The sequence below is a fragment of the Lepidochelys olivacea genome (genome assembly GCF_965140295.1).
Source record: "Lepidochelys olivacea isolate rLepOli2 genome assembly, chromosome: 6".
NCBI lineage: Eukaryota > Metazoa > Chordata > Testudines > Cheloniidae > Lepidochelys > Lepidochelys olivacea.
In genome coordinates this window covers 75,453,248-75,475,938 of record NC_140416.1, presented here as the reverse complement: position 1 = coordinate 75,475,938, position 22,691 = coordinate 75,453,248, and the positions used below count along the sequence as shown (strand labels likewise).

Genomic DNA, 22,691 nt, shown 5'->3' with positions numbered 1-22,691 from the left:
AAGCCAAATCCTGCTTTCCTTATATATGTGAGTAGTCACTTTAGAAGTAGTGAGGGTTGAAGGTGGTAAACATATTTGTCCCTTTTATATTTCTGACTGAAGTACGGTGACCACTGAGTTTGAATTGCCTGTGGTCTTGTAACTGTTGCATTTCCAAAGGATGAGTTCTAGTTTCAGTGTATTGGACTCCAAGTCCTCACTGTATAATGAAAAGGTTTCAGAGTAACAGCCGTGTTAGTCTGTATTTGCAAAAAGAAAAAGAGTACTTGTGGCACCTTAGAGACTAACCAATTTATTTGAGCATAAGCTTTCATGAGCTACAGCTCACTTCATCGGATGCATACTGCAGAAGTGAAGAAACAGACTGATAGAGCCAGAAGGGTTCCCAGAAGTCACCCACTACAGGACAGGCTCAACAAAGAAAACAGAACGCCCTTTTTTTTTTTTTTTTTTGTCACCCACTACAGGACAGGCCCAACGAAGTTGTTTTCTTTGTTGTGCCTGTCCTGTAGTGGGTGACTTCTGGGAACTCTTCTGGCTCTATCGGTCTGTTTCTTCACTTCTGCAGTATACATCCGATGAAGTGAGCTGTAGCTCATGAAAGCTTATGCTCAAATAAATTGGTTAGTCTCTAAGGTGCCACGAGGACTCCTTTTCTTTTTGTATAATGAAAAGAAATTAATCAGTGGTGACATTTTCCATTTTGACATGCATAAAAATGATTCACTATCTATAATTCTACCATCTGGTGCCACAGTGATGGCTTTTTTAGTCTTTCTGCCTTCATTGCCATATAGATATTTTTTCTTTTGAAAGGAATAGTAAAATATCCATCTTTTACGAATGGACTCTACGTTTATGCAAAAAAATTATATATGAATGATAATTTATTTCTTTTGGATAGTGTATTTATTGGTGTTCCTAATTACATATTACAACTTGCAGTCCTTGTGGATTTTGTAGCCCACAAGTTATTACATTTTAAGTAACTTATTGTATGTATTGGCTAGCTCTGTTTTAATTACTTGAGTAATTAAGCTGCATGACCTGAATTTCGTATTCTCATAATGCTTTGTGAACTGTTGATCATGCTGTCAGTGTATGTCACTGACCTATTGAACAGGAGTTGAAAAGAAATAATAAATCACCATTAATACATAATTTGTTTATGTAAACAGAGTCAGTCATAAAAGATGGATATTTTACAATTCCTTTCACAAGCAAAATTATCTCTGTGGTAATTGAGGTAGAAGACTCAAAAACAGATATGTTACCTTGATATCTTAAAACACCCAATTCAGAATAAACATTCCAAGGGACAGAAATGGTCTCTGTTAAGCTTCACTTTCCCTTCTGCTTTGTATCCCAGCTGCTTGCCCTTTGAGTTTCTCTTCTTGCTAGCTTGCATATACCATCAGCCGTTCCCAGAAGTGAGTTGGAAGACCAGTATTTAAACATTGGAAATTGTTCAAAAAATTTAATGTTCAACAAAAGAAAATTGGACGAGTGCCAGCTAATTCAATATTCTATCAGTAAACGCTGCAGAATTGAAAATTAAGTATTCAATAGCATGGACACTTTGAAGTTATTCTCTAGCTCCAAAAGGTAGCATCTCACAAGTGTGATGGTTTGCCAGTGGCTTCGGAGTTACCGGATTTGAACAGGCAGTCCTTGTTGATCTGACCATAGCAAATGCTTAGTACCCTTAATAAAAGGGAGGATGGAATCTTCATGATCTGCCCCATTGTGACTTTCCCACATGTTGAGTCAGACTATTGAGCACTGAGCACTTACCCTCAAGGTGCATAAAATGAAAGGCAAGTTGGGTTGAGTGGACAACATAGGATCCCCTGACTAATACCAAATGTATTTAACGAAAATGCAAATTAATGGAAAGAGTGAATACGCCCTAGAAAGTAGATTTGACTACAAGTGATGTTTCTGGACTAATGACTTCCAGTACTTAGGGCTTTTTTTAAAGCTATCCCTGTTCCATTTTTACAAAGCCTGAATCAGCCTCATGGCTAAGATGTCGCCTCCAATCAATCTGATCTCCTGTTTTATTGGGCATGTTGTTAACTGGCTTTTGTGCTTCATTATCTGTGATAGATGAGTACTGTGATGGAGAAATAAAAGCAACTTCACAGCCTTTTTGCTAGTATTGCTTAAGTTGGTGAACTTGATTCCAAGTGGAGAATTAATGAGGAGGGGATGCAGCTACTGTATAAGACTTGTCAATTGACTCCATTAGTCTCAAAGTTAAGTGAGTTGGGAGGACAGTCAGGATGATCTAAATGGGTCAATTTGTGTGTGTCTAACAAGCCAAGGGATTGTGGGCAATGGGACAGCATTGTAAAATAAGGCCCGTTCACCTCCATTGAATTAGAGCACAAATAGATTTGCATTGCAAAGCCATGTCTCCTTGAGTCATTACGCCCATTATAGCAAGTGGCTAAATACCACCTCGTGCTCTGGTTCCTCATTTGGCTCTGCTTGACGCACGTTAATAACATCCACACAATAATACACAAGCTTTATGTTTAAAAAACCACAATTACATGGAATCGAAACCCTTGATCTTGTACATTTCTGCATATTATGCATTCTCTAGCAGAACCAGCTTCCTAGCTCCATCCTAATGATTTTCATGCTTTGTCCTCACAGCCTTTTACAATTTACCATTGCTGGTGTTGTCTGCCTTGTGTTGTGTTTCCATTACAGTAAACTTGCGCTTCTGAGGGTGTCTACACTAATAAGATGATACGTTAACATTTCTTTTGAAAGGTAAGATGCAAAAAGAGTATGTTAACAACATAGAGAGGTTACTGCTTGTAAGACCTTGAGCTACGTATATCTGGATGCTCCTTTATTTGATGAGGGTAGTGTCCTTCAGTAACAGGAAGAAGCAGCATGTACTGCATACTCTTCTCCAGCACTGTCCAGCACGTTGCCTGTTGCTTGTATTATACTTTTTTCCAATTACAGAATTACTTTCCTGATTAAAAGTTGTGATTTTGAAAAGGTGATATTCCGGTGACTTGGGACAGTATAACTTTTAAACTAATATATTCTCGATTGCATGATAGGGCATTTCTAAGGGCACTGTGTGATGTTTTAGGTTTCTCTGGTTTTATTGTTCTCCCTTGTATGTAATACTTAAAAGCTTCAAGATAAAGTAGTAGATCCTCAGGTGCATCTTAGCATCACTCAACACACCCTTAGAGAGAGGGGTATGGGAGGATTTCTGCCACCTTTCTGCTCCCCAGTCCTACAGGGAGCCCCTGGCCAGTTCAGCCCTAATGTAAATTAGAGCAGCCTTAAATCATGTTTAACTTATGCCAGCAGTAACAGGCCTATCTAGGCCATTCAGCTGACCCAGACACATCAGTGACAACCTGATGGGCTTCCCAGAATTGTGAGCCACCGTGTTTATCCCTTTCAGCCTCAGCAAGTGGAGCATTGCTGATGCTAAATTATGCCTCAGCTCCCTGACACACCAGCTTTTCTGACTTGCCATTAAACTCTGCCTGTCCAGAAGCAGGTAACAATCAGTGAACTCCAACTCCCGAGTTCCTCAGACACATCTCTCTACAGTGTCCAGCCCTGTCCCTGAACACACTCAGAGGTTGTTAAGTTGCCTGCTCCTTTAAAGAGACAATACCCAGCCACATATTAATCCAACTGGCGGGTGACAAACTCTCCACTTCAAACAAAGCAATGAGTTGCTTTATGGTAAAAGTAAAACAAGTTTCTTAACAAAAATGGCCATAGGTTTAAGTAACACCAAGTAAGAAAAATAAAGATAAAAATGGTTACAAATAACAAGTAAAACAATTTATAAGGCTAAAACTTAACTTAAGCAGCTATGGTTCTTGTTCAAGAAGGTTTCCCTACTTACAGCAACTTCTGCATTGTGACTGGCTGTTCCAGTGAAGATCCACCTTTGCAGAATTAAAATGCTAGTTCCTTTTTTCCCTCAAGTGTTGAATATCTTAGGAGTTCACTCCCCTTTTCTTTATTGTCCAGTAAACCGTTAGAAATGTATTCTCCCCAATTAAAGTTCCTTTTCCCCAGCTGGGTGTGGAAAGTTCCTTTTCCCCATGCTGGTTCCTCCCCCAGTGGTAACTTTTATGATGTAAATTATCTCTTCCTGCAACCTCCAATTCAAATAAGTAACCCACTGAATTCGGCCACTCCTACTCTGAGGGGTTGGCCTCATTCTTTTGTCTGGAGAAAACCTGTTGACCAACTCCCCCTGACCTGCCTGGTTTAAATGCATTTTAGTCACCTATTTCCAGCACATCTATAAAGGTCTTCATGGGTTATGTACATCCTGCCAAAATAGTAATGGTCAGTGCATTGTTAGTTCTCCAGGAATATATTACATGCCACCTTTGCGGGTAAATATGACAGTGTCCCATTTGTCATTTGGGTACTCTTGGGGTCACAACCTCCCCGACACATACTCTGTGCTGGTGTAAGCCAGCTATATCAATTTTACAACCCATTGTGGATTGTGCTGTGCCATCACCTTTCTCGTGTCAGATTAGTGCAAATTAGATGGATTCAGAACAAGGATCTGGCCTGAAATAACTTCCTGGCTTTTTTATTACTTACCTTTGGCAAAACCTTTTTGTTGTTGCTTGTTTCTTCTGTAGAGCATTTCTACTCAGTTTTTTTGTCCACCCGTGTAATTGATGTTCTCTACTTTTTTAAAAAAGGGGAAGTACTAAAACTATGCCTTTTAAAAGATGGTTGGTGTGTTTGTTTTCTGCATCTTCCTACCCAAAGTTCTCTCAAGTGTTGATTTAACTCAGTTTCTGCTCAATCACTGCTACATTGACCTCAGAGTACATCTACGCTGCAGCTGGAGGTATAATTTCCAGTTTGGGTAGTCGTGCATGCACTGTCTTTGACTGAACTAGTGCATTAAAAATAGCAGTGTAGAGGCTGTGGCATAGGTGGTGAGATGGGATAACCTCCTGAGTAGATACCTAGGGTGCCAGATGGATTGTCTTGGGTGTCTAGCCCATGTAGCTGCCCAGACCGCTGTGGCTTTACTGCTGTTTTTTGCATGCTAACTCAGTCAAAGCTAGCACATGTATATCTACCCAAGATTGAAATTACACCTCCAGCTACAGTGTACACATGTACCCTCTATGTCACTCTGGTACTTACTGTACCTCCCTTCCTGTGGATGTAATACAGTGAGGTGGAAAGAACAGTATGATCAGTATCTCCCTGGTACTGTATTACACATAGCCAATGCAGTGAGGGACTGCCACCTTATCTGTATGGTTTTAAGGAACTGGTATCAAGAGTGAAGAATGTTTGTGTATGTGTCCCATCAGTGTAACTCTGAGTGCTGGAATCATGGTTATTGGTGATTATAGGCACAATAATGTGTTTTGTAAATCTTGTCTTTAATTTTAATTTGGTCTGGAAATTTGGCTGAATATTAGACTAAAACAAGTATTGAGGAAATGGAGTGTACTCCCCATCAGGCTGTCATAGTGGAGGAAATCACAAATTAGTGCCTAAACACAAATTCCTTTTTAAAGGAAGCTGCCATGGCTAGCAGCTCTATATTTATAGAACAAAACAACAACAAAGCAGACAGCAGCACTGAAGTTTGCTGGCAATCAGTGAGCCTCATTTCCCTGGGTTGTTTGCTGATGATGTTGCCCAGCTGAGAAACTGGGATGTTATCAGTGCTGCAACCCTTATTCATGGTACAGTAGGGCTTTTATTTTTTAATAGAATTGTTGTGATTCAGGAGGTTAGATTTTTAATCCTGACAATTTTGATAGTTTTAATCTATTGAGGATGTGAAAATTATTATCCACCAGCAGAGATCAAATAAACTATTATCTCCTGTGAAGACAAGCAACCTTAAATTGCTTGTAAATGCCGTAAACCTAGCATTTTTGGTTTTAAGTGGAGGATTACAGATATAAAAGGAAGTCTTATGTAAATCTAAATTTAATGGAGTCCAAAACAATGAAATGGCAAATTGGACTGTGTAAAACTTGCTGTTACAGCATTAAAAGCTTCTAAATTCCTGAAATTAATATTTTATTATTATAGGATTCAGCCAAAACAGGTAAAAATTATAACATTGAGGGAATGAATTGTGAAAGGTAGGGGATCACGTTTTAAGGGACTATAATACTCCAACTCTTTTCTTTCTTTTTCCACAAGTGTTGGGCTAAATATCAACATAGGTTATTACATTCTGTCTGTCTAAAATTCCCCTAGAGTTACAATTGGGTACAATATTTTTCTTCGTTTCCTGTGCTACATTTTTCTCTGTTGTAGTCAGAATTGCTAGGTGCTATTAAATAGGAGCTATGATCCACTTCAAAATGGATACTATTTGTGGTGGGGGGAACATGCCTCACCTAACTCAAAAAGGTGTGGTTGGGTTTAATTACTATTACTTTGTCAGGTGATTCAACTTACTATGACACTTGTGGCACTTCCCAACGTAGAACTGGCTCTTCTGGAGATAATGCCTCCTATCTGTCACAGAATCAGAAGTGCATCAGAATCAGAAATCCTAGGTCAGGACACGTTTCATTTGCTGGCCTTTTTTTCCTCCTTTCCTTTCATTTTTCAAGTGCTCCCTCCAAGTGATCCCACCTACTGGAAATTCAGATGTTTTTGCTGAGCCGTAGTGGGGAAGTGTTAATGGTATGAATCCGTTCTGGAGTGTAGGGCAGCAGCCAGGTTAACACTGCTCAAGAGTGAGACCGTGTGAGGTAAATTGTTGACTATCCCGGGGCATACCTCTACTTTTGAAATGCCTATGGGATATTTAATGGCAGAGATAATAGTGCTCCATTATTAAGGAACCTCACAATAAACTGCATGGAACTTAATTTATGCATCTTGCATGGATGAAGAGATGAGTCAATAATGCTCAGATTCAAATGTATGGCTTGAGGGAGGCTGAGTATTTCAAACCAATAATTAGAGCACTGAAACATCCCTTCAGCATTCCTTCCAACTGAGAATTGGCATACTGGAAATGTTTTGTTTGCAAGCACACTATCTAAATGTCATATTAGAATTCTTCATTAATACCACAGGAGAGAATTAGCATATAAAATTTGCATGAATAGAAATAATATTTCTCTAAGATTCTGTTTGACACCTATACTTTTTTTAAATAAAGGACTTCAATAAGTGATGCACATAAGCTCACAAGCCCTTTGCTACTGCTTCATTATGTCAGTAATTTTATTATTTATTGAAAAATATCACATAAGCTGGTGAAATGCAGCAAATAGACCTAAGATGACACGTGACAGCTGAATGTTTAAAAAAACAAACCACCACCATCCAACTAGCATTTGGAGAACTTAGTCCTTGTCAAGTGTTGTCACTAACAGTTACATTGTATTGGAAGTGAAAAGTCTTGAGTAAAAGGGATGTAGCAATCTAGAAAACATAACTCAGGTAACGACCATTTCAAGAAGAAATACAAGCGCAGCACTCCTTTGTAAGAGGGAGGGTTGACTTACGGAGGTTGGAAATATTTGTTTGTAATGTTAATAATTAATCTGTGTATGTCTGTTTTGAAATACCTAATCTTCCTGCAATCATAGGTTAGAATCCTAGGATTTAATCGGCCCTTTATCATTCCATTGAGGTCTATGAAATTAATGTGCGTGAGGGCTTTCTAATGAGTCATTAAAAACTGAGACGAAACTGGCGCTTTGTGGACATCAACAATTCCATGACACTTTTCACAAGAGGAGGATTTGCCTGAGTGTCCTGTAGCAAGCTTCTATTTTGCCTGCTGTTGAGTAGTGTACTGTAAACTGTCTGTCTGCCTGCTACTACCAGCCTTTCTAGAGTTCACTGCATTGCAGAGGTGATGTGATACTGCTCTACCTTTCTTTGACATATATTTTTTGCTCAGAACAAAATTCAGCATTACTCGCTGAGGCCTGTAGTCTGTGGATCATCGTTCTGGAATTAAGATGCTGAGGGAGACTTTCAAAGGCAAGAGCATATAGCTGCACTGCTTTCAGTGGGAGTTGGGCACCTCACTGACCTTTTACCCTTTAAAATCTCCCTTTTAGGCAGCTGTGGGATATTGCATTTTGTACAAATTAGGTACAGAACTCAGGCTCCTGGGAAATTACCAAAGCTGCCTTCAGGTTGGCCTCTGGTCAAGAATATGTCAGCAGATCTTGTTTCTGTTCCTGTCACAAGTGGTCACAAGACTGGTTTGATTTTGTGGAGTGATGCATTTCTGGTATGGTAGCAAAGACTGACTCTTCTACAGTGGCTATTATTATTTCAGTGGAATTGCAAAGTGGCCCTGAATGTTGCAATTTCCTTCTTTCTGAAGCTTGTGTCTAGTGATTTATACATGTACCTTATCTTCATATTCAGAGGTTGAACATATATCTGGCTGTGTTTCTGGATAAATACGTGTGTGTAAGTGTAAATATTTACAGCATATAAATAAATAATGTCCAGTCCTTGGAGCTGACTTTGCTAGAACTGTATCATCTGCTTTCACTAACCTGGTTAACTAATTTAAAATTATATACAGTAAGTAATACAGCTTACCAGTGATGATGAAAGAATAATTATATAGGCCGTCAGATGGGGGGAAATCTAGATCTGATAGTCTGGATTGTTTTTGCTCTTTGCACTTATAGTAGTTAGCTCTTATTTCTTAACCAAACATGATGGTTAGATGCATCTAAAAAATGTAAATGTTGGATTGGGAATAAGTAAAGGTATAAATCTGTTCCTGACAGTTTAGGCTGTACTTAGTTATAACCTTTTACTATTTCCCAAGAATAAATGCAAATGAAGAGTCTAAAGTTATCCCAACTTGTTTGTTTTCAAATACATATTGGTTAGGATTTTCAAAATTAAGTAAGTGGGAACAAAAGTCCCATTGCAAATAAAATCAATCCTTCAGTTGTGTCCCTTCAGTTATCTGCTTTCGTCATAGATGTTCTTCTACAACTTCAATATAAATAAAACATTGGATTACCAAAAAAATAGAAAATTACTAAATCAAACATACCAGCATAACTACTGTAACTAACATATTAGTTCAAATGTTCATGAGCTAGAGGATTTAAAATATCTACAAGGTGAAGCGATCACACCATTTTTTAAAGCTAATGCCAATAGGCTGATGACATGATGAAATGTAGTACTAGTGGCACCTTAGCTCACGAAAGCATATGCTCAAATAAACTGGTTAGTCTCTAAGGTGCCACAAGTCCTCCTTTTCTTTTTGCGAATACAGACTAACACGGCTGCTCCTCTGAAACCTGTCATGATGAAATGTATAGTGCTGGCAGCTGGAAGTGCATATGCCTGAGAAAGGCACATCTTGGCAGTAAAAAGGCTTAATTACACTCATGTAAATTTTCACTTTTATCTATGAAACATCTAGTTTTAGTAATTCCTTGCTTTACGCCAATCCTTCTGTCCTCTCCCATACAATTCCATACAAACACTATAGTAACAGAATGTTATAGTTGCATGGTTTAGTACTCAGGAAACGCAAAAGTTAAAATTGTTTGTCAGAATTCGTCATAACATTTTTGATTACGCATTTGATCGTTGGGATTTGCCGATTTGTTGAAATTGAAATGTTTCATGGTGTCATGTGTCTGTGAAATTCCACCAGAAACCAGTGGTGTGTGATTTCCTGCCAGCTTGCCCACCTCCCTCCTCAGCACCCCAGTATTCTGGGCTTCTAGCTCCTCAGCGGCCAGACTCCCAGGCCTTCCAGGGTACTCATAGAATCATAGATCATACTCAGCTCTAGGGAAGCCCACCAGGCAAACTGCCTCAGAGTCTGGGCTCCAATAGAGAGAGTGGAGAATAGTAATTACATATTGCAGAGAATTTCAGGTGTTAGGGATTCATTCTGAAGTGGAACCGAACCAAATTTTGAAATCTCAATATCCTCACTGAAACAAAATTACTATTCTCTGCCCAGCTTTAGTTCTTTGAACCACGTTGCAAATATGCATCTTTATTAACTTTAATTACAATAATGTAATTAATAATTACAATTGTTAAATAGTTTCATATGATTTCAGGACAGGTTCAGAGAGGTGAGACTCCCTCCAATTCATAGTGCAGCTCTTTATTGGTAAATACCACAATATTCAGCTGTGCAGTAAAGCCTAAATCATCACCAAGGAAAATTCATTTTTAACTGAACAAATTAGGCCCTGGTGCTGCATAGATCCAAAAGTTAAAGGAACTACCTGCAGGGCATAGAGGTAAGCATGGGTATAAATCTTTGCAGGAACAGCCTTTAGATTGTAATAAGAGGTGTGTATTCTTACATATTTGTATTGCATCTAATAAAGTGGGATTGCAATCCTGTCTGGTGCCTTGGGTTAGTACCACAATTCAAATAATAATAATGAAGATTAATTTGTTCTTTATAGTTGGGGTTTTTATGTGAACATTAGGGAAGTGTTTGAAATTTGGCACAATGATACCTACAGAACTCTTTCAGATTTCATGGAACAGTCTGATGTCAAGTGAGTTAAAATGGAAATACTTAAATAGGAGTAATGCATACAGGTATACATCTGTGGTACGTGGGCAGCAGAATACAGTGTTCAGAAAGGAAGCGTCAGGTATGCATTGAATCTGTTTTTTCAACATTTGAAATGACTTTAAACTGGTCAAATGAATCAGTCTCTTCACAAAGATTCATGTAGACAGCATTAGAGAACATCCACAATATATACTGTCTTTGCATCTCTCTCTCTCTCATATTACTTCCTTCCTCAGATTTTGTATGCAGAAAATCTTGATGTGATCTTTTCTTTCTCCCCTTTCCTATCTGCTGTCTTACTAAACTACCTGTGGATGTGATTTTAGCAGTGCAATGGAAAGTATATTAACTCAAACCTTAACTACGTGACTTTCCTCCAGCAGTCACAATGCTGTTGAACTAAAAATACAACATCCAGTTACCACAAACATTTTGTATTTTAAATGCATCCACTTTAGCATGTTTAGAAATTTACCTACTTTAAGTAATTTGGAATTGTGCAGTAGTTGATACTACACTTGAAGAACTTGCAACGCTGCCTGAATCCCAGTGAGGCGGTATTCCAATTTTCTCTATCTTTTCACTAGCAAAGATGACTTCTTAGGGACTTCACAGATCTTGTTCTTCCACTTTTACTCTTTTCATCCCTATTCAGAAAGCAGACAAATAAGTAATTTTTTTAATGTCAGTATAGCATTATGGGAAGGCAGTAGCACTCTGCATTTTGCCTGAATGTCTGGTCATCCTCAGCTCTAGTAAAAAGGATTCCCTAGCCAATTGTAGTCCATTGAAAAGACTCTGTCTTCAGCTCCTCATAGTCTAATCCTTCTGTTGAGTGTTTCAGCATCCCCCAAGATAGCAGTTGTCTCAGAAGTCTAAGTCATAAGAGGAGAGACTGTCTTTGAGTTAGTATTTGGGCCAGCTCATAGTCTTGATTTTCAAGTCTAAAAGTTGAGTTTTCCAAGCCACATTAGGGGATTTGGATCCTTATTTCCCATTAACCCATGGACTACTATGCTCAAGTGTGTTTATCTGATAGTATGGGATATAGTCTCCTTAGTCAGCTAAAGGTGGGGTTTACTGCCATTACAATTTGAGTGAAGGTGTGAGAGTAGTCCAGGAAGATTCCTAGACTGCATACTGTTTGACAAGTGGGAGCACGTACCTTTTAGGAAGGGTAGTAGGGTTATATGAAATCTACCATGTTTTTCTTTAAAATGTTTGCTGATACTCAGGGCTTGTCTACACTACCATTTATGTCGATATAATATACGTCGCTAAGAGTTGTGGAAACCCCTCTGCCCAAGCGACGTAAGTTACACCGACCTAAGCTTCTACCACCGACATAGCCACCGCTTCTCACAGCGGTGGAGTTATAATGCCGACGGGAGAGCTCTCTCCTGTTGGCATAGAGCATCTTCACCAGATGTACTACAGCGCTGATATACTGCTTCTAGTGTGGACTAGCCTTTAGTTAACAAGATGGCATTTCCAATACTTGTACCAAAAAATAAACTGTTCCCCATTCAAAATAGAATTAGTTTGCTGCCCACAGAAGGAGGCATCTTTGTCTAAAATGTAGCCGTTGACATGAGTTCTTCAGAAATGAAGCATACAGTTTTGATGAATGGCAAATAAAGTCTCAAATGACACCACTCTATCAAAGACATTAAAAGAAAATATGACTACAGTTCCAAATCTTTTGCCAAAGAAGATTTGTAAAGACCAAATGAATTCACAGTGTATTTAATTTTGTTGGCGATACATCAAAGCTCTTTCTTTTTAAATTGGATAACACAGAAGCAAGAAAACTGGAAAAACCTTTTAAAAAAAAAAGTCATAATCTGATTTTTAAAAAAATTATCAGGTTAATGCAGAGTGTCCCAAAGCGATCAAACAATGGGCTTCTTTCCAAATTCTACCTGTTCAGTACTGTGTTACCTCTCTAGATACAGTCTTCAGCTAGATTAATTAAATTGAAACTGAATTATTAAATGATAATGTGGACATATAAATTTAACTGTTTACATTAATAAATTCTACTGAAATATAAAGCTAATATTAATTCTTTCCTTTACCCAGCCTAGCAGTCGCAACCAAAAGTAGAGAAATAGCAGGTTTGCCACTATATTCAAAGACATTTTGGATGTTCTATAGGGTAGATGCTGGCTTCTGCTCCACGGGCATGGAGGGCTGTCTTGAAGTACAGGTGTTTAAGTTCTATCATATGCAGAGCTCAGCTTAAACATCTAAACTTTAAATATGACAGTAAATGGAATCACAGTTGTAACAGAGAAAGGTGCCAAGTGGTAGATGATATTCAAATATATAAATAATATGAGCCAGATCTTTCTCTCTTATGATTGTATACCCTATGTAACCTGACTAACTTCAGTGCTGTTATGCCTGATTCATATTGGTATAAATGGGAGAAGAAATCAGACCCTATGTAAATATTATAATCAAACTTTTTTCTTTGGCTTAGCATTCAGAAATACCAGGCACCTCTTCACAAATGACCCATTAATAAGTCAGAACTCTTAGAACTGCTGTGAAATTGTACTTTTTTTGTTTTTCATAAAATGACTGATTGAATTGAATATGAAATTGTCACCTTTTAGATATTGTAAGAAAATGTGAACTTTCACCGTATACCACCAGGTCAAATTCCTGCAGAGTTTCTATTAACCAGACAAGCTGGTTAAAGCTTCAAAAGCAGTTAGGCAGCACAATTATTTCCAAACCAATTAACTCCCTCTTGGAATCGGTATACAATTATTAAAACACACTGGTATATTCTTTATTTTGAAAGGGCCTTTCAAATTGTGAAACATGAGAATTTGTATATTATAATAGTCCAGTAACTTTCTGAATTCAGTTTCTATTTTCCTGAGCTATTCATATTCCAGCAATAATATCATCTGGCCTAGCTCAAGTTCCTTCAGTTAAAACCTGCGGAGTAATTACTCACATGCAACTAACTTGTAATTACTCACGTGCAACTAACTCATGCCACAAATCTACATTTGTGGCATGAGTTAGTTGCACATGAGTAATTACAAGATCATGCCTCCAGAACACATTCAGAACTATCATCCTACCTTTTATTCTTTTCCCTCAGTTTTTTTTGGCTCCTTTAATTATTTGCATTCTGTTAGAGACTAGAGACCACCCACTAAGTACAAGGCCCCATTTTGCTAGGCACCATACAAATACATCATAATAAATAGTCCCTGACTGAATGAGGTTACAGTTTAATTAGGAAATCTATGACAGAGCTGGAAACTGAACGTAGATCTCCTGAGTCCCAGTTCAGTGACTTTACCACAAATGACCAACCTTCCCCTCTGTAGCAGAGGCCTTAAATATAGATTTTTCACTCTAAATTATTATACTGGTTCCAAACTCCTCTGATATTTTTATGTTTGTAATAGCTACTGTTTATAATCAGAATTTTGATCTATAACTGTGAGGATTTATATGCAGTACTTCTATTAAAAGAAAGCTGGTCTCATTTTTGTGGGCAAATAGTTAATTGGCCAGAAAATGTAGTTTGGTGTTGACTCTGAATATAGCAAATAATTTTGGCCCAAAAAAAGGAGGAGGGAATTCTGAAAAAGTCAAAATGTTTCATTTCAATATTTTCAAAACAAAAGATTTAAACTTTTTCTTTTGAAATGCTGTTTGAAGTTTAGCTAGATTTAACTTAAGAACATATGAACAGTCATACTGGGTCGGTATCCTGTCTTCTGACAGTGGCCAATGCCCGATGTTTCAGAGGGAAAAAACAGAACAGGTAATTATCAAGTGTTCCATCCCCTGTCACCCATTCCCAGCTTCTGGCAAGCAGAGGCTATCCTCCATGAATTTATCTAGTTCTTCTTTTAACCCTTTTATAGTCTTGGCCTTCACAACATCCTCTGGCAAAGAGTTCCACAGGTTGACTGTGCGCCGTGTGAGGAAATACTTCTTTATGTTTGTTTTAAATCTGCTGCCTATTAAATTTCATTTGGTGATCCCAAGTTCTTGTGTTCTCAGAAGGAGTAAATAACACTTCCTTATTTACTTTCTTCACACCCATCATGATTTTATAGACCCTTCTCCTATCCTCCCTTAGTCGTCTCTTTTCCAAGCTGAAAAGTCCCAGTCTTATTAATTTCTTCTCATACAAAAGCTGTTCCATAGTCCTAATCATTGTTGTTGCCCTTTGCTGAACGTTTTCCAATTCCAATATATCTTTTTTGAGATGGGGCGACCACATCTGCACGCAGTATTCAAGGTGTGGGCGTGCCATGGATTTATAGAGAGACAATATGATATTCTCTGTCCTATTATCTATCCCTTTTCTTAATGGTTCCCTGCATTCTGTTCACTTTCTTGCCACTGCACATGCAGTGGATGGTTGCAGAGAACTGTCCACAGTGACTCCAAGATCTTTCTTGAGTGGGAACAGCTCATTTTGACCCCAGCATTTTATAGGTGTAGTTGGGATTATATTTTCCAATGTGCATTATTTTGCATTTATCAACACTGAATTTCATCTGCCATTTTGTTGCCCAGTCACCCACTTACCCAGTTTTGTGAGATCCCTGTGTAACCCTTAGTTTAGTACAAAGCAAACTGCAATCTTGAGAAGTTTTGTATCCTCTGCAGATTTTGCCACCTCACTGTTTACCTCTTTTTCCAGACATTTATGAATATGTTGAATAGGACTGGTCCCAGTACAGACCCCTGGGGGACTCCACTATTTTCATCTCTCCATTCTGAAAACTGACCATTTATTCCTACCCTTTGTTTCCTGTCTTTTAACCAGTTACTGATCCATGAATGGACCTTCCCTCTTATCCCATGACATCTTACTTTGCTTAAGAGCCTTTGGTGAGGGACCTCGTCAAAGGCTTTCTGAAAATCTAAGTACACTATATCCACTGGATCACCTTTGTTCACATGTTTATTGACACCCTCAAAGAATTCTAGTAGATTGGTGAAGCATGATTTCCCTTTACAAAAACCATGTTGACTCTTCCCCAATCAATCATTTTCATCTATGCATCTGACAATTCTGTTCTTTAGTACAGTTTCAACCATTTTGCCCGGTACTGAAGTTAAAAACATAAAAAAAAAAAAAAAAAAACACACCTGAACAATGTTTCATTTCTGGTTGAAAGAAAGACATCATTTCATCCTCAACAATGTGTTAAGTATTTTGTTTTGGCAAGAAAAATCAAAAATATTATTTCTGGTCAACCCCAAATGAATTTTATTTTATTTTTTTCCTGATCACCTACCAAAATGAAAAATCACTTATTTGCCTAGCTCTGCTATTAACCGTACTGAACTGTTGTTACATAATTCTCTGGTGCATTGACATAAGAGTAGTCACTAAATGAAAAATAATCTGATCTACTGAGAGTTTGATTAGTTATCACCTATTGCTGTACCAAGACCATCGGCATGGAGTTGTCAATGTGACATAAGTTGCCTTAAACATAGGTAGTTGCTTGTTTTATATTTCTATGCCCTTGTGATCTAGTGTACTATGAAAAGACAGCCAGAATGAATGTGTGTGTCGTGATGAGACAATTAACTTTGTCTTGCAGTTGTGCTGAACAACACTAAATTTATTGTATAAAATAGTTCTACAAGCAAGGGAAAATAGTGAATGAGACACTTGACAATTAGACCCTTTTATGGGCCTGACACCTTAATTATCAACATATTCAATACTAACGTAGACTTCTTACTTTCAATACCTGTGCTATATGGCGGCCATTTTTTTTAAAAATCCACTGATTGACACATTCAGTTTATTATATTATAAAAGCATTTGTATTGAAACTGATCATAAGATTGGTTCTATTATTTTGCTTCACTTTATCTTTCATTTCTCTCATTAGTCTTTGTCCAAAGTGTGTGTATACTTTTGTATAATAGGTACAGTTTTGTTTCATGGGTGTTTTCTAGGTCATAGAGCTAGAGAAGTGAAATTTTGTGAAAATAGTGCCAAAAAAAATCCTCTCTCCTCCCTTGCCCCTGCAACATGTGCAATATTTTTTGGCTTAAGATTTGAGAGGTCAATTCTGAGACTGAAAAGAGGAAAAGCTCTCAGATGACTTTTGGTTTATGGAAAACAACCTTTGACTTTGCTTCTTCCTTAGGAAAACATATGTTTTTCATTGAAAAGCCAGAACTTTTTGACGGTGTTTTTGAAACTGCTTTAAAAAAATTCTTTCACAAGAGCAAATATTTCTACAGCTCTAAAGTTGAAATTTGGAGATGCACCATGTTGCAAATTTTTCCAAATTGATTTACTTGTTACCACCACCACCACCACCACCACTATTAGTTGCATTAATAAGCACCCATAGGAAGGTTTGGACTTGTCTGAACTACAAACCAACATATTCTCAACCTGGGTTTTACCAGTGTAAATGAGTACAGTGAGTTTGGCCAAATTTGCCGATATAATATATGTTGATCCTATCGCCCTTTAAGAGCTTAAACCTGAAAGAACATTTAGTTATCAGAAGTTTTGTGTGTCTTGAACAACTTTAGCTACTGACTTCTAAGTGGTAGCTGTTTGGTTTTTTTTCTGTTGGCAATGCATTCCTTTACATGTTATGTGGTTCTTCATTTAGTCACAAGTCTTTCCACACAATAGACTCTTACTCATGGAGACCAAAGCTTTTTCTCATTGCATATTTCCAGAATGTTATGTAGACAACAGAAGGTGAAGAAATATAATTTTTATGAGTCATTTATTTTAACTACATTTTGGTCTTTTTGGCCTAGTTAATCCTAGAAAAGGTTTGCTGATATAGCTATACTGACGCATCCTCCTTGTGTAGACACAGTTTATGCCGGCAAAAGAGTTTTTCTGCCAGTATAGCTTATACCCGTTCCCCAAATTAACAATATATACTGGTTTATACTGACACAAGCACTATTTTTGGCAATATAACTGAATCTACGCTAGGGTTTTTGCCAGTTTAAAAATGTCTTGCAAAGTCAAACCTCTCACTGACATTACTTTACTGGCAAAAGTTTTAATGGCATTTTTAATGGGACCTGACTAACCTACTGTATGTGTGTGAGAGAGCGAGAGAGGAACCAAATTACAGAAGTGGAAAACAGTCAAGTGAAAATACAGACCCTCAGATACTACATAGGAGAAAGACAAATCAAATTGTTCCAGTTGCAAAGAATGTTGGGAAATGTTGGAAAGAACTTTTAGCACTGGTCAATACTCTCAAATATAACCTATTGTCAGTAATATCCATGCCATAGTTTCACACTTGTTGACGTCCTATCACTGAAATCAAATCATGTCCAAGTACCAACAGAAGCCCAGAGAAAGTATTCTGCATGCTGTACATTTAACACTATGGTTTTCTTGGTCTACCCTTTCTAACTGCTTAAATATTTGCTCTTCATGTATAAATACACTGTTTCTACGCTCCAGCAGGAGCCCTGCTACTGCACCTCTTGTGGACAGGAGAACGCTCGATTCCTACAGTGTGTGGAAGTGGCTTCCTTGCATCCTCAGATCATGCTTTCCACTTACAAAAAGCAGTTGAAAACATTCCTCTTCCCTACAAAGATATTTCACGTTTGGATTGGTCAGCTTCTTTCCCAACCCATATCACTTTAATTTCACATTTGATACTTAATGTTTTATGTGGCGGCTGATGTCTTAATAGTGTTATATTTTAAACTGTTGAGTGTCACTTCAAGTAATCTGAGGAGCAGGCTCATTATAAACTACAGAATTTCCAAGAAAAAAAAACACATGCAAGGTTGAAATCCCTTTGATTTCGTGGGGCCAGTATTACATATATATACACAGAAATGTTTAGGGGGTGTGTGTGTGTGTGTATATATATATATATTAAAAATATATAGATGGATGGATATATATGGAATATATGTTGATGTGGTATAAATGTTCTCTCTCTGAGAGTTTGGAACAGCAGCTTTATTCATGAGTTGCAGAGCCAAGAGTAAATTATATCTGTAAAGAAGCCTTATTAATTAGCATGAGTCCAGTTTTACAGGGTTCAGAGGGAGCTATAAATGCCTCTTTAAAATGACCTAAAATGCTTTTCTTTTAAACTCAGATATGTTTTACTAGTGTGACAAAGTCATTTCTTCTATCTAAATAGCTAACTGCACACATTTCCTCCTCAAAACAGACAGGAATCGTTAAAATGTTTTTGATAATGTACACACAATTAAAAATGAACTGTAATTCTTTACAAAGCAATCCCTGTAAGTAATATAATTGACACACAGTTAAAACCCGTGGGTAAGTCAGACTGAAGTGTTTCATGACATGGCTAATAGAGAATGTTATTAACGTTTTATGAATGTGTTAAAACAGATCATGCAAACAAGCAAAAATTATATCGCTGGAGACCAATTAGTCTCTTGATCTGACAGACTGACTCCTATGCTGATCATTATGAAGACAACATCTGTATATGTATTTTTCTGTGTGTATGATGTGTTAAGAGCTTACTTTTCTTATGTTTGATAAACGGCCTAAAGCAGTCACACGGGAGGGGGGTTTGTGTCCTTGTACCAGTGCTGTTCATTAGGATCATGATACATTTTGCATATCATTTAGAAATGCTAATAGAAGTTGCTGAGGGATGGAGAGGGGTTTTATTTCTCTGGTTTATATCACACTACAAGGAATTAAGAAATGAAATGTCTAGATCTGTGCTAAACAAATTGGATTGCCAATTTATTTGTGGATATTGATTTATTTGTAAAAGTGCAGGTTGACTTCTTGTGAGTAGAGAACTGCGATAATGAGAGAGGCCATCGTCAATAGGAAAAGCTTCATTAAAAGCCATCTTATTAAGCCACTTGCTTCAGTAATTTTTTAGGCACTAAATTTGGATCTGCTTGTGCTTTCATGTACAGTGAAATTAAACTGAAGAAGAGAATTAGCTCATTATCCTTTTCTGTTTTTCAGGCTGAAATAATTGGGTTTAACACACACACATTTCGTTGACATAATTTAGTTAAAAAACATACATGTTTTTTTCATTTTATCTTCTAGTATGCAGTTGAGCTAGATAAAATTGTGTGTCTGCCCTTCTCAGAATGGTAAAACAGGTAATATTTTTTAAAAAGAAAAATTAGTAAGACATTCTCTAGTTCCATCTACAGCAACCTGTTTTACTGGGCCACAGAACCTAGAAGCTTTGATGCGGAATTTAGGTCAGACTAGTCACCTGGTACATGGGACATTGGTGGTTATTTAAAAAAAGCTCTGTTTTGGACCCCAATGGAAACTTGCCCCTCTTTGTGTTTTACCTGAAAGTTGTGACCATGCAGCATCTGTGATAACACAAAAAGAAAAGGAGTACTTGTGGCACCTTAGAGACTAACCAATTTATTTGAGCATGAGCTTTCGTGAGCTACAGCTCACTTCATCGGATGCATACTGTGGAAACTGCAGAAGACATTATATACACAGAGACCATGAAACAATACCTCCTCCCATCCCACTCTCCTGCTGGTAATAGCTTATCTAAAGTGATCACACATGCACTCAGATTTAAACATCGTGGAGCTGCAGGCAAGGTATTCCCAGTCACAGGCCCTCAGCTACACACCTCAACTAATCCACTGCACTAGTCTGATAGTGCATGGTTATGCTGACATCCAAGATTCATGCAGGCTTTTTCCTCTGGGGTAAAAAAGAAAAGGAGTAGATAATCTTACGGTTGTGGGGATTTTGAGGCTATGCTTTTCAAAGATATGAAAGGGTGCCTTATATATTTGGAATGGATAACTTTCAATGGTGCCAAAAAGAGCGATTAAATATGAGTGCTGCATAGTCTTCTGTACAGAATGGGAGAAGATGGCTCACATTTCAGCCACTTTATCTTTCAGTGAAAACTAGGTGGGGACAAAGTTAAGGGACCACCCTCTTCCCAGAGAACAGAATAGAAGCATGGACTGTCTTTTTTGCTATTTTTTTAAAATTATTTAGCACTTGTAAATACTGGCTGATTGACAGCATTAGATATTAACTCTGGGCATGCACAGTTCAGGCATATCCTCAATTGCGGAGCTGAATTTTATGGGGACTTTCAATCATGTTGGTTTTCTTCCTAACAGCACTTTAATACTTGGGGTGGGACGTGGAGGGGGGAGAGAGTTGTGAGTATTAATACTCCTAGAGCCAGTGTGACGGAAAAGCTTTCCTGTCACACACCTCCAATAACCCTTTGCTATGAAGGGAACGGGAGCCTGCATTATCATCGGCTATTTCAGCTATCTGGTCACTAGCTTTAAAATACATTTATTTTGAGATCCATGCTAAACTTCCAAATAAACTGCAGTTCAAATGGAACCAATAGCCAGAAACTAGGCACCAAAGGCAGTCAAATAATAGCTGCCTCTGCAGGTCACTGAATACAGCAAAATGTAACAAAATAGCACCTGGAGACAATACAATGCCATAAGAACATAAGAAGAGAAATAACCTAATTACTTTTGCCTGCTGACAAAATCAGAGTCATATTGTTCTCTGCTGAAAAGTATTAAATACGGAATTTTGACCTCTCTCTCTGAAAATATTTTGAAGAATTTCTAGGTGTGCTACATTTTTAGATTGACAATAATACAATACCAGCAAAATATCCATCCTAATGAACCATTTCCAAACACTAGGGTTTGGATTTTTCAAAAGCACTCCATGGTAGTCTAATTCTGCTCCCATTGAAGTCAATACTGTTCACTTCAGTGGGAGCAGAGTTAGCCCAAAACTGAGTGCTTTTGAAAACGTCATCCTAAAAACCAACACTAAATAGTACAAGAGGTTGGAATGCTGCTGACCACACCTATGTAAAAAGGGAGGTTATTTCCTTTGGCATATTGCCCGGTACATGTGTTTATAGGACAAGCCACCTGAGCAAAAGCCAAAATAAGCTCTCATGAAAAAGCAATACAATCAGTTTTACACAAGAAAATTATCAGCTAAACAAGAATTTCTGAGAAATATTGAAGCAAACAACTGCTCTGTGAAATCGGATAACTCTTACCGCCAAAGTATTCTCAATGTCCTGAAGGAGTCTTCCTGAAAAACAGTTTCTCTCCCCCTCTACCAATTTCCAGCCCTAGATATCTTTATGTATCTGTCCTCCCAAACTACTGGGCAAAGGGTAGTTTTGGAAATTAGCCAAGCAGTTTTTCAAATAGTTAATTTCCACCAGACTGATAGCTTATCTAGTGGTTAAAGCAGAAAAGTAGGAGTTATATCTAGATTCAATTCCTGACTGTCAGCAGCTTGCTGCGTGACTTAGGCAAATTACTTATCTTCTGAAATAGATTTTAAAACATTTTGAGTCTCTCTGATGAAAGCCACCAAGATTATTATATCAACAGATAGAAATGGGAAATACCCAATCCTTATTAGTTTGTTACATTAAAAAGTTAAATAGTTAGCTTTTAATCATGAATTTATGACAATCTATTAAGAGTATGAAATCTACAGGTATCGTATTGTGGCTTTAAATGGGAAGATAATATTTGTAGTATAATGCATACACAACACAAGCAATTAGTATGTTCATGAGGGCATAGAACCCTGTATTGAGGAAACCAAGGTAGAATGCCTGGAGTTTTAAAGATTTGGAGATAGAGGTGGTAGGTGGACAAGAAATGAAAGGCTGTTTCAAGATTACGGAATCGCATGAGAGAGTGAAAAGTTATACATAAGAAAGGAAACGGGGGAGGGGGCAGTAAACAGAGCTAAATCAGAGAAGATGGGGACGAGGAAGAAATGAGCCCAGAGACTGCAGATGGAATGAGTCTGGGCAGAACCATAAATGTGATGCTTGAATTTGCTGTGATAAGACATGGTGGGAAGAAGACATGATCAAACAGATAAAAGATGACTGCAGCAGCACCATTTTCTATGGAGAGGTGAGATGACAGATGGCCAGGTTTGGCTGAGGGTTTTAGCAATAAGCATAAAGAGGGAGAATACAGTTCTTGGTGGTGAGAAAGGGGGGAAAGCAACAGGATGTAATGAAAGCCTGGCTATGAAGAAAAGAGAGAAGAATCACAATGAGGTTATGCACCTAGGGCATAATGAAGGCATGGAGCTGCA

General features: G+C 37.8%; 1 protein-coding gene across 5 annotated transcripts in view; it reads left to right on the top strand.

Moving 5' to 3' along the window:
- Positions 1–22,691, top strand: part of STXBP6 (syntaxin binding protein 6) — a 210,663-nt gene that overhangs the window by 175,669 nt on the left and 12,303 nt on the right. The window lies entirely within an intron of this gene.